Here is a 12,801-nt window from a genome sequence, read left to right on the forward strand (position 1 = left end):
TTGGAGATGCCCTTAATGGCCTTAAATTTATTCCACATGGTTCTGGAGTTTCGATTTGTTAGCCTAAGGGTAGAACAAAATATTTTCCAGTGGTCATTTTTTCTGCCTTGATTAATGTCTTGGTTTTGTTTCTTAGTTGTTTTGCCAAATGTAATTTGGAATGGTCCCTTTTTGATTGATTAAGGGCCCTTTTTCTTGCCTTTCTGGCATTAATGATTTCTGTGCTCCACCAGGGGACTGTTCTTTTTGTGCACGGTTGTACCAGAAAGTGGGCATGCATTTTTCTGAGATGTCTAATATGGTGTTAGTGAGATTTGTGTTGACTATGTACATCAACCCCATCCATTGTATATACGTCCACCTGGCTTCCTATAAGTTCTAATTTAGTCCTTGTATATAACCCTTCTGGCTTCCAATCAACTTGCTCAATCTCTTATGTATACAAGCGTTGTACATCAACCTCATTTATTGTATAAACAACTCATTCCCTATCTACTGTAATAACAACTCATGTATGTATTCTCTCAATTTGTTACTCATGTATCACTTGCTTGACAACGACTTTAGAACCTATGTCGAAACGTCGCCTCCACAGAATAAAAGAAGTTGTATAACCATAATAATTCAATTTGTCATTATTCTTCATCAACTCAACTTCTAAAATGCCCATGTAAGAAATAATTCAATTGGTTGGTGTGATTAAGTTGGTTAAGACAATTCGTATCCAGTCATGTCATAAAATATGTAATTCCCTTATTTACATCATAAAATGAACGTTTCCGTTATTATAACGATATGACTATTGCATACGTGCAAATTGCATGCCAAAGGAAAGTCTACATCTGTATTAGATATTCTCTAGCGTCAAGTCATACAACGCCATTCATGGGCTGAAAACCATTTAATACTATCCAGACATTACGAATGGCGACTGAGCTCCCGTTTGTAGTCGATCATGCGCAGCCAGCCCTGAATTGTGGGTAATATCGCTTTCTCGCTTTCTCGCTCTATCGCTTTCTTGCTTTCTCGCTCTATCGGTTTCTCGCGCAATGATATCGCTTTTACGTCTCGTGCTATCGCTTATACCAACATTGGTGGTATATTGAGAATAAAAGTAAATAAAGTAAAAGCTACAGCCAGACGTCATCGCATAGGTTTTGATAAGCTGATTGGTGACACGTGTAGTTAACCTTTCGTAACATTTTCCAGGGTAGGACTTGAAACTCGTTCAATATATGGATTTATCTACCTGTATTATCTTGTTTATAATTTGGTCAACTCATGTCAAAACGATTCAAATCGAATGAGAGCAATAGGTGACGTTCACTGGGATGCAGACAAATAAAGACATCTACAAAACATTTATCATGCTCACACTGGAGTGAGTCGCTCCCGTCCTTCTCTATCCCCTACCAATTATGATAAACTAAACTCTTTACAATATAAAAGCCCCAACCCACCCCACCCCAAATGTCATAGGTGTAAAGACTAGTACCTACTACCTAGTAGTTACTAGAAGAAACCAAATTACTCTAAACTACCAGGTGAACAAAAAGGCAACCTTAAATTCAGAATAAACCCTTTAAAACATTTCTATCCAGCCACACATTACAGTTTATGCTCGATTATCCAGACTTACTCACAATGTCAAGGTGACACACCGCACGTTTCACAACCAACACATAAACACCGTACCCTGCCTACCCAGCCCTACTTTTTAACATTTAACCCCTTTTCATCTATTTAGTAGACTCCTTATTAGTTTATCAGCAACAGTTTAACTGTTCTGCACAATAAGTCACAAAATAGCATACACTACTTACTTAGTTGAACTTCTACGCAATCAACTTCCCAACCCTCTTACGTCCAACTTCTCAACTCCCCATCTAAACTAAATTTATACAGGTGTTTTATGATATAGTGCTTTATTCCCCAAGTAATAATTTTATTACGGTTTTGTTAAAACACCTACCACGTCAGTCGATGAATTATGGCACTGTCTCAAGTCGATGGTTGGGATATAGGGACAGACAGAGATATAAGTATATGTACACAAGCCATTCTTGTAGAAGTATGGGAGACTATGGCACATTCATTTAGAACAATATGTTTTTCACATAGTAGTAGAAATAAATATGTTTGAAATATGCACACATAAAAAGACCAGATGAAGTCACAGGGTGTATAAAATTCCATCACTGATACAATGAAGTCCGATGTCGAGAGAGAATATAATATAGGATTTTGGCAACGTTAAATCACATGGGGAGTTGGTTTGGTTTATTGTTTAACACCGCACTCGGCACTGTACCAGCTATATGATGGCGGTCTGTAAATAATCGAGTCTGGACCAGACAAGCCAGTGATCAACATCATGAACATCGATCTACGCAGTTGGGTTACGATGACATGTGTCAACCAAGTCAGCGAGCCTAACCACCCGATCCCGTTAGTCACCTTTTACGTGTGAGATGTAAACATGAGGCGGATGGTCCCTTTAAGTATTGCGATACTCGTGCATCACACACGTGACACGGTGAGCCAATCACGTCAGAGTATTGTTAGCGGGTCGTCCGTGTTGCATGTGTGCATCAGTCTCGTCTTGTCTTCTGTCCTGTCCAGTCGTCGTGGTGAATGTTTTGTGTGGCGGCCGGCCGCCTTGATTGTTATCCCTTACAACGACAAGCATGAGTTGCTGAAGATCAATCTAACCCGGATCTTCACGGGTAACATGGGGAGTAGGCAAATATGTAGCTTTAACCCAAGAAAAAACATTACTCGTAGAATAACTTAAGGAATTTATGGATGTCAACTTCTGTATTTATGGAACACGATGTTACGGAGTATATTCTTATTGCTTCATCAGGTGAATGAAGAAACTAGGAAACAGAAAGCTATATACGTACATTTAAAACAACAGTGATAAGATAACAAGGGAAGCCAGTTGTTAATTATTGCTAAATTGGTAGGGTGGATGGACAAATGGAAGCCAGGGATTGTTAATCCAGGAATGAATGATGAGATAACAATGGTGGCATTTAACAAAAGGAAATGACAATAAAGAAATGTAAGCCGGGAATTTATCCAGGCCTAATTAGTGATGTAACAATAATGGTTGTTATCCTTTTTACAGACTTTTAAAACACTCATTTATTTCAACGAAAACACACTCGGTTTCTGGAGTTATTGTTGGCTTATTGTTTGGACAAGTTAAAGGATTAATTACAAAATGCCACAGAATTTGAAAGCATGCATGTTCATTTTGTTTCTATAAGACTAAAACAAATGGCGATAAAGCCTTCTGTTGGATTAAATTATACGCAGGCAAGACGTTATGTGCTGACAGCTCAAGATTATGGGAAGTATCGCTTTCTCGCTTTAGCGCTCTATCACTTTCTCGCTCTATAGCTTTCTCGCTCTATCGCTTTCCCCATTGTTATATCGCTTTCTTGCTCTATCACTTCTCGCTCTATATATTTCTCGCTTTCTCGCCTTGTTATATCGCTTTTCGCTCTATCGCTTTCTCGCTTATCACTTTTCTCTCTTCTCTATTGCTTTCTCGCTTTCTTGCTTTCTCGCCATATTGCTGTCTCGCTGTATGTCATTCTTCGTCAATGATATCACTTTCTCATCTCGAGTTATCACTTTCTCGTCTCGTGCTATTGCTTTGTCGCTTTTTGTCTCCGAATTTTAAGGTAAGAAAGTGATGGCCCTAATGAGCCACCATAGTTTAGTACATACGATATCAGTAACCAAACTGTATGCAATAAAGTGAAAACAGAAATGTAGGCCCAGTTATTTTTCTGTCTATAGAAACTTTTGTAAATGGGCCCATATTTTGAAAAAAATAAGTAAAATTAAAAATCTTAGCATCTAAAAATGTGTTGACTGTAGTTATGCAACAGAACGAAAAACGACCTCGCAAACAAAACTGTAGGCATCAATGTAATCAGAAATATGGACCCACTTTTTAAAATTTATGTTCATTTTTCGATATTTCGAGTGGGCCCACCTTTTAAAATTAGACTGGTTAAATATATTCGTCTTATCTTTCAAAAATTACATTTGAAAACATTGTAAGTGATAAAAAACGAACACATGCGTAGAGATTGTATTCATTCAAAACAAAAGACGTTGCATTTTATTTTACCCAAACATGTGCAATGCTCAGAGCAGCTGTCACTTGGTAAGTGACAGCAGTAGCAATTATATAAATCGCCTCATGTGTTTCAGTTTTTCAGTGAAGTCATTCACTTATCGTTAGTGATAAAAATGCAGTTTAATCGAAATTATGTTTTAATTTGAAAGCAACAAAGAGTCAACCATTTGTCGTGATTAGATTATCATTATAATTGAGTGTAATTGTATTGATGGGAAGTTTAACATATTTCACGCCGAAGCTGACAAGACTCTTCACCCATATATACACGTTCAGTTAACGCAATATTCTCGAAACCCTTCCACGTCCCATTATGATTACGACACGATAATATTGCCGTAGAAAGCTCCAAGTAGAAATTCGGTGATTAGCATATGACGCCTATCGATGACATCAAATGTCAAACTGTCAACCAATGACGTGAACCGTTCCACGAAAGGATTACACACACGAATATTAATGACTTCATGACCAAGTTTCGCGGCACAAGTACTGGTGTCGTTTGCTATTGTTTTACTGTGTAGTAACTATTTCATGCATTTTGTATCAACAAGTGAAACTTAGATTGTATTTATGAGTATTGATTTCGTCAGATATCTGTCATATCTTGTCGATAGTGTTTCAAATGTTGTTTAGTTTCGAATGTGGGCCCACATTCGCATGTCCGATGTAGTGAGAGAGTAACCTCCCTTGACCCACGGATGATGGGGTTTCACATAATAGAGTGGGTATGGCTTGAAAGATGCCACTGATTTCGTATGTTTTGCATTATTTCCAGTTGGTACTGGTTACAGGACTCAGTGAGCAATCTTGGGGGGTTGGGGATGGGGGTTGGGTTATTATTCCTTACTTAGGTATTTCTATACACTTGCATCATTGTATTTATGGAGGTATATTGACTGTTGTGGATGACTAGCCTACCAAACCAGGTTTGGTTCAAGTCCCAAAGAACGTCGGTATCCCTCATAATTACATTGTCAAACGAGTGGAGAGTTACTGAACTATGGGGAATTCCTTTATATCCAAACATGATAACACTTATCTTCCCTTTTCGACGGTTCCATCATATGGCATTTGAGAAAGAATGATGTGTCAAATCACCAAAACGAACCATTACATATGTAGTTACTGACTCATTCTGACATTCTGATTCTGACATTACCCAGAATCACCAAAACGAACCATTACATGTGTAGTAACATACGGGCGGTTATGTAACATTGTGGTTATAGTGTTCGCTTGTGACCCTGAGGACATGTGTGAAGCCCATTTCCGGTGTCCCACGCCGCGATATTGCTGGTGTAGTGCTAACAGCGGCATAAAACTAAACTCACTCACTCACTCGTTGTCGTTACATAGATTGCTCTGTTAACCAAAAATATATCACACAGCTAGAAACTGCCGTGTGTGCCATCGTGAAATGAAACTGCATCGCGTCAAGAGGTAATTCCCTTCTTCACCGGCTCATCTAGTCTCCGTAAGATCCAAACACTCACCAAGAGTTCACATAACGTTTATGTTACACAATTTCCACTATCACCCAAGTCTGAGTTTCATTTTAGTTCCATTTGTACTTTGGCATTTTGTCGCGTTTGTAAAACCAAGCGACGTAACCCCGAATGATGCTTGGGACGGATGACGTCGGTACTCGGGACTATATAGTCTGAATGGATTGTTTTGTTATGATTCATGTAGCTGAAGTTATGATTGTATCAGCAAATATACCTACAATCCTGAGATGAATGGAAAGGTCGATGTGTACAGGATCTTGTTTCCTTTATTCTTCCATACTTGCTAAAAGAAACTTGAAGCCAATGCAAAGGACGTAAAGATAAGTCATTAATTCTGCAAGGATTCTGGAAACTAAAACAGTCAACCTGAATCTGTTCAGTTCATTAGTAGAGTAGGTTGATGTACAGAGTGATAGTGATTAAAACAATATCCAGAATGATTTACACAATAAATGACTTGATGTACACTCAGATGGTAATGGTGAGTTGAAGAGGGTAGGTGGATGTACACATTGATTGGTTGTGATTACAATACACAAAAGGGAGCATAGAAGCCAATTGGACGAAGTATGGGTGGATTACTGGTGATCTTTAATTAGGTGGTGATAGGCTGAGGAGATAAAATAACCTTGATCCCGGTTCATGGTGGGCTTGAAGGGTTGGATTTTATGTCTTCAAAACGTTTCCTAATCTTGTAGTCTGATCGGTTAGTTTCTAGGATGTGGATGTTGTCCCAAAGTTGGGGATGAGTTGCTGGTCTTCTAAAATGCCTCTCAAAGAAGTGCAAATACTAAAGAATAATACAAGGCAGGGTCAGAAGTGTCAAGCTCTTATTTAACAATAGAATTGTGCATGTGTAATGGACAACAAAGATTTGTTTGTCCACGACACCTATTAAGTCATAGCTGAACTCACAATTTGTTATAACAGATTTCCAACAGCCGTACATCGCTGCACCAGACACAGCCCACGTGGACAGGAGTGTGACGTTGTCCTGCTACAGTGTCTACTATATATATCCTGTTGAAGATGTAAAGGCGTCCATTAACTGGAGGAGGAACGGTTTGCCGCTAGACGAAAGCTCTGAATACAGTATAACACAGAGTCATGATTGGTGGCATGTGCAGGAATCATGACCACTAAGCTTCCAATAGGATTGTGTTTAGCGAAGCTTTATTCTATGATCACAGAGAAGGACGTTGAGAAAACCTCTCTAAAACCCATACTTTTCATTTTAATACAAAAGTACGTTGCTTTATCTCGTATTTAAATTTATCTGTTGTTTTAAATGATATATTTTACATAATTATGTCATACCTGAATATCCTGTTATTTTGCCTTACAAATACATGACCCTGCATATGCAGTTATAGGAAATTTACAGACTGAGCTACTTTCACACAATCTGCTGCAAGTACGGAAGTAAATCCAACATTTCGTAAATCACAACTTGCAGTTGTATCACACTCCATGTCTGTACAAGAACACTGCCCACAGCAAGATATTAAATACTGTACTTTGTACCTGAAAATTCGGGTCACCGATGACAAAACTTTCTAATTACCGGTATGACAGAATTGTATCCCTTAGGTTGGCAGGCAACTTGAATCCATGCCGCTTCATCTTTGGTATTCACGCGTCTTAGCTATTTTCAGTTGGAAGCAATACTATGAACAGATTTTAGAAACCCTTATGCTTTTCAAAAATGTTTTGAATAAAAAAATACTCTCGCTCTATAATTAGGGAAAACAAATGGAATATTTACTTCAGTAGCGATAGCAATGCGTAGAAATCTGGCAACAGGCACAAATAGGGCGAGACATTCTTCTCAAGAATAAAGTCACCTCTTTCTACTCTATGTCACGTATCTACTCTCTGTCAACTCTGTCAATGTACATATATGCCAACTAAGAAATGTACATGACTGAAGCACGTCCCAGCGTGGGATATATCGTTCCCTTGTTCAGAAGACATCTGTGTTTGTGATTTTGTAATTAACAACTGATTCTATAAGATTATTAAATTTCGCACAACAGAGAACACAGCTTGGAAGCGAATACACGAAAGATCACCAATACAATCTAATCCCCGATCGCGATCAAGATCAACTCTACTTGGACTATTTCAAGTTGAACGTTTGATCACTCGTCGTAGACACAAAGAGGTAAGGAATCGTTCTATGTGATTATTAGATTTAGTATCTTTATTAACACCAACAGTTCGTTAGCAGTGTTTTAATTGAATTAAGGGTGTATCAAATTAACAAATCCATTTTCAGTCCATATTATTACACCAAAATTTGCATGCGAATCATATATGCATCATTGACCCTTGATTGCGATACTCACATTCAATGCTACTATAAGATTGGTATTCGCGTAATACCAAATAATAATAATAATAATATAATAACATGAAATGTCGACTTTGCAATGAATTAACAGAGACTGTCCAACACCTTGTCAGTGGATGCCCTTCCTTGGCACAAACAGCATATCTTAAGCGACATGATGGCATGGCTCGTTGCTTTTACTATCGTCTCCATGTCTGTGGCTTTGACCCTGAGGTCCATCCATGGCACGACCCTGAACATGTCCAGGGCGTAATGGAAAATGATGCTTTCAGACTTCTGTGGTACAGGCCCATATACAGCCCTCAGAAGAATTCCAGCTAACAAAACCTTTTTTGATAAAGTTGTTATTTATGTCATTGAATTTTCCGTCCTTTTGACAGCAGTGTAATTGGCAAGATTAAAGCCAATTAAAATTTATTTATCGTCAGTCTCAATGTTTCTGTCCCTTTTGACAGCAATGACACTTATTGGCAGAAGATGTTGGGGAGCCTTCAGGAAAAGCATGATAAATATAAGGCACAAAGGGACCGGGTATCGCCTTTGAAAATGTAAAGGTATTGTTATTACAAAAAAATGAGCATTTTTGGCATCCTAAGTACACTGTCGTCAGTCTCCCCATCTGATACGTATCAGGTTTAACTGTGCACATTGATAAGACTTTATCAGCCATTTTTCGGTTAGAAATGTTGATAGAATGGAAAAAGAACACTTTTGAATTATTCACTCATGTCAGTCATTACATCTTACAATAACATTTGTTCGGTGATATATCTTTGTGTTATAAGATTCAGTTGCTATCACTTAATTACTGAAACGTGCCTTTACAATTACTTATGGTCAACTTGTTGTCGGAGTAATACTGTTGAAACATCATGCATGGCATAACCTTCAAGTCATCAAATGGATAACAATAACAGGGTCTTGTTTAAAGCAGAGCCAATATACCGATAGATTGTCCCTGGGAAACACAATCAAAGTTGATGCTATGGAAACACAGAAAATGTTTAAAGCATGTGTTGTTTTCTTAATGTTTAAATAAAACATCTGTGGTTTTCTTTAAGCTACCTTATACGTAGAAATTATCATAACAACACCACTCCTCTTGTTTGTTCACTACAACTAACTTTGACTACATCAGACAATTATGACCTGAATAACACAAGAATATTAGGACCAAGAACAACATCAATTCGGTAAGTGAATGTCTTATTCAGCTGACTGCATTTGCATGTCATCACACGTGAGAGCATGTTCTGTCCCTTGTGTTTTGTCAGTCAAATGTGATATAGTCAGAATGGGAGTGAACAATACATCGAAATGGGCGTAAATTAAGACAGAACAGGCGGTCATTGAAGCAATTGTTTTCATTACCGTAACAAAACAGAATGAATTACGTGAATACGGTTCCCGCACAAAAGCGGGATTAACGGCGGTATTTGTCTTAATTTGGTTTGACTGAAGTTCGATTTATTCATTGTTTGTCAGGTGGTTGATTTTTAAATAGATAGAAAAGCAATTACAGATCCATCTAATATACTTTGAAATCAGTTAGCACTGTGTAGTGTTGTTTTTACTTTGAGTAAAGTGAATCCACTCGTCGATTTGAAAACGTCTTGTGGTCAATGTGTAATGAGTGTGTGTTAATACATATTTTCCCCTCTGTTTAGGGTACAGAATATCTTGTCAAGTGGCAGGGGTATCCTACTGAGCAGTCGACCTGGGAACCGGCTCAGCACATTACAGCCAGCATCCGACACTAGATAGTCAACGAGAGACCTTTACCCGTGACGCCGGGGTGTCGTTTCAGTCAAGACTGAAGACTCGGGGCCTAAAGTTTTCAGTCCCGTGTCATTTAAACGTGTTTAGAGCCTTATTTAGGACTGACAGAGAAACTCTTCTAGGTAGAAAAGAGCTAGAACGTCTGTGTCTTCCACCTACTGGTGGTATAACATAGAGAAACACGGCGAAGGTACATGTGTTGTGTTTCCGGTCAGAGCGAAACCCTTCCTGAGACAAAGGACTAAGCAAACTGTGCATGATGGCCGAGTCACCAAGATAAGCATCTCTGTGGAGTCAGTTGTGTTTCAGGCTCGCACACGAGCTTGCACCTTGGACCTGAAATATGTACGATGTTTTGAACATTCACTGTGTTGAGTTGTTTGTTTCTTTGTCATTTTCATAATACTTTTAAGTTCTTGAAATATACCCAATTTCAGACAACCTGAGTAACTTACAATTGAGTAAGTTCAAGGACACTGTTTCTTTGAAAGGTGAACCAAGCCCATGTATCAACTCGAAATACCTTAAGAAAGATGATAAATTTGCAGCGTCTTTGCAAATGACAAATCTCTTCCTCAAAAACTTAAACAAAGCAAAAAGAAGGGTATGGCAATTTAACAATGGTCGATATCCTCAACTCTCAGCTTGCTTACATCAGGATTCACCTGAATGATAGACTAGAAAACAGGCTAGCTACCCAATGTGGAATTGTTTGTCGCAAACTGAAGAAACTGAAAAGAAGGGAAACAGAAAATCAAATGTGAGAAAGACATATACACCATGGCCGTGTTTGAAAGGGAGTTCGTGAAATCCTCAGAAATGAATAATGATGAACGTGAGTCACAATTGACTGAACAGTGGAAGTGGAAGCTCAGTGTGAGGAAATATGGTGCTCCTTAGCTGAAGACACTGTAAACACCCCAGTGGATAGTGATAGTCTTACCCAGCGACAGTCTAGACGACGACTCACACATATTCGGGAGAAGTCTGAGAAAACACTCAAGTTTTTGAAAGAATATGGGTTAACACCCAAACGGCTAACATTGTCAATTGGTAATGCTGTGGATATTACCATTTCATATGGCACAAGTAGCTACTCAAGCTACCAGAAGCTGAGAAGGAAACACTTCGCTCCTTAGTTGGTGTGCTGGACAGGTTTGGAGTGAGTTCTTCAGCGTATCACGAAATTGCTCAACTGTTCCCAACACTTCCATGAACTCATTCAGTTATTAGCATGAAGAATGACATGACATATACTACAGAAGTGAAGCGAGTTCCAGGGAATGTGCCAGAGGCCATGCTAAGCTTCAAGCATGAACTGCAGAAGAAGGCTGCACAGAAGCTAAAATGCGATCCTGATCTGAAGCGCGTCACGGTCCAGCTGACAGGCGATGGCACCCAAGTGAGCAGGGTAGCAAACTTTGTTCATCGTTTCAGCTGGTGGGCAGTTAAGAGACAATAGTCTCTTTAACTCTGAGCACATTAGCTATCGTGAACTGTAAAGAGGATTACGGTGCTCTGAAAGCAAGTCATCAGCCACTGATGGAAGAGGTAAACGATGTCATTAAGGCTGGATGTATTTCTGTTGGTGAACATTCTATTGCAACAGATGTTGTTTTTTGTTCTGACGTGAAAATGATATTAACCATGTTGGGCTTAGGAACCGCAACAGGACATTATGTATGCCCTGACAGGATGACGCAGATTGATGAGCTCAATCTTCTCTCTCAGAGTAACGGATGTCTTTGAGAGAAATCTCATCAATGAGGCAATCAGGCTGGACGAGTCCCTGTCGTTGCAAACGAAACCCAAGAGACACCTAGACGGCCTGATACGCTGTATCTGCAGCTGTGGGGTACCGTTCAAGGTATTGGAGGACAAAGACTCCAAGATGCTAAAATGGACAACCCTGTCAGGTCGTGACAAGAAAACACTTCTCCTCAGGACGCGTTGATGGGATCCTTGGTTCCGAGATTGAATCTACAGTATGTACACTGTGGACACTGTTTGCCGAATACCATGAACTCATCACTTCTGACGATGCATGCTTATCTGGCCATGCAGTGTTCGAAACTGCCAAGTCCTGGATCGAGACTTTTCTCTCCTTGGCTCCTCAATCTGGCGGGTATCAGAGGAGGAATATTACCCCTTACATACACTGCATGGTCTACAACATTCCTTACACGATTAACAGGTTTGGATCCCTAAGGCGATTCAGCTGCCAAGTTGTGGAGAAAACAATAATGAAATAAAACAGATTCACCAGAGAAAATCACAGAAATGGGATGCCACTTTTGACGCCTTAACCATTCAGAAGAGAATGGAAGACAAGACTCATTTTGCTAGAGAAAAGCGGCCTTACTGCAAAAGGCACCTTGAGTATAGGACGGAAGAAATTGTAGAGGCAAGACAAGCCAAAAGGGCTAAGATCGTGACAGAGATACACGAACAACCTTCAGCACAGAGTCAGAGTTACGGGACATGTTAAAATCACATGGTATTCATTCCAAGTCAAAGAGTAGAAAAGATTTCTTGGAAATAGTTAAAAATATATGGTAGATTTTTATGAGATAAGCTAAATGTGATGCACATATATTTTCATGATTTAGAAAAAGACATTCGACGTTTAAGTGTATGTACGCGTTTCTTGAATCTCAGCTCTGGATGAAATATATTTTTCTATTTTTGCTACATACCAAAACACACCTTTATACATGGTACAGGGATTTAAAATTACAGTGCCAATTTTGCTCTTTGTTATCTATGTACTACACACACACACACGCACACGCACACGCACACGCACATGCACATGTACACAGACACACTGCAAAGAACAGAGGTACAGATTCTCCTCTTATTTTTGTGGTTAATCGCATGCATGAGTGACCTGACCCATTTCTTTAATATACCATACGTATTTACCTCCCTTGAAATGGTCCTAACTATTTTATCAATGCTTCATTAATGGACACAAATTACCGCCCTTGAAACGGTCA

General features: G+C 39.1%; 2 long non-coding RNA genes across 2 annotated transcripts; one reads left to right on the forward strand and one right to left on the reverse strand.

Annotated features, from left to right (window-relative positions):
- On the reverse strand, window positions 1-6,783 carry LOC124264798. The gene is made up of 3 exons (XR_006895251.1): window positions 6,599-6,783; window positions 560-561; window positions 1-11 (listed from the first exon to the last, which is right to left on the reverse strand). It is a non-coding gene; the product is annotated as an uncharacterized LOC124264798 (long non-coding RNA).
- Window positions 6,784-7,640: 857 nt separating this feature from the next.
- LOC124264797 lies at window positions 7,641-10,166 on the forward strand. The gene is made up of 2 exons (XR_006895250.1): window positions 7,641-7,834; window positions 9,691-10,166. It is a non-coding gene; the product is annotated as an uncharacterized LOC124264797 (long non-coding RNA).
- The last annotated feature ends 2,635 nt before the right edge of the window (window positions 10,167-12,801 follow it).

Source organism: Haliotis rubra, unplaced genomic scaffold (assembly GCF_003918875.1).
Source record: "Haliotis rubra isolate DU_JTF1 unplaced genomic scaffold, ASM391887v1 Scf943, whole genome shotgun sequence".
Classification (NCBI taxonomy): domain Eukaryota; kingdom Metazoa; phylum Mollusca; class Gastropoda; order Lepetellida; family Haliotidae; genus Haliotis; species Haliotis rubra.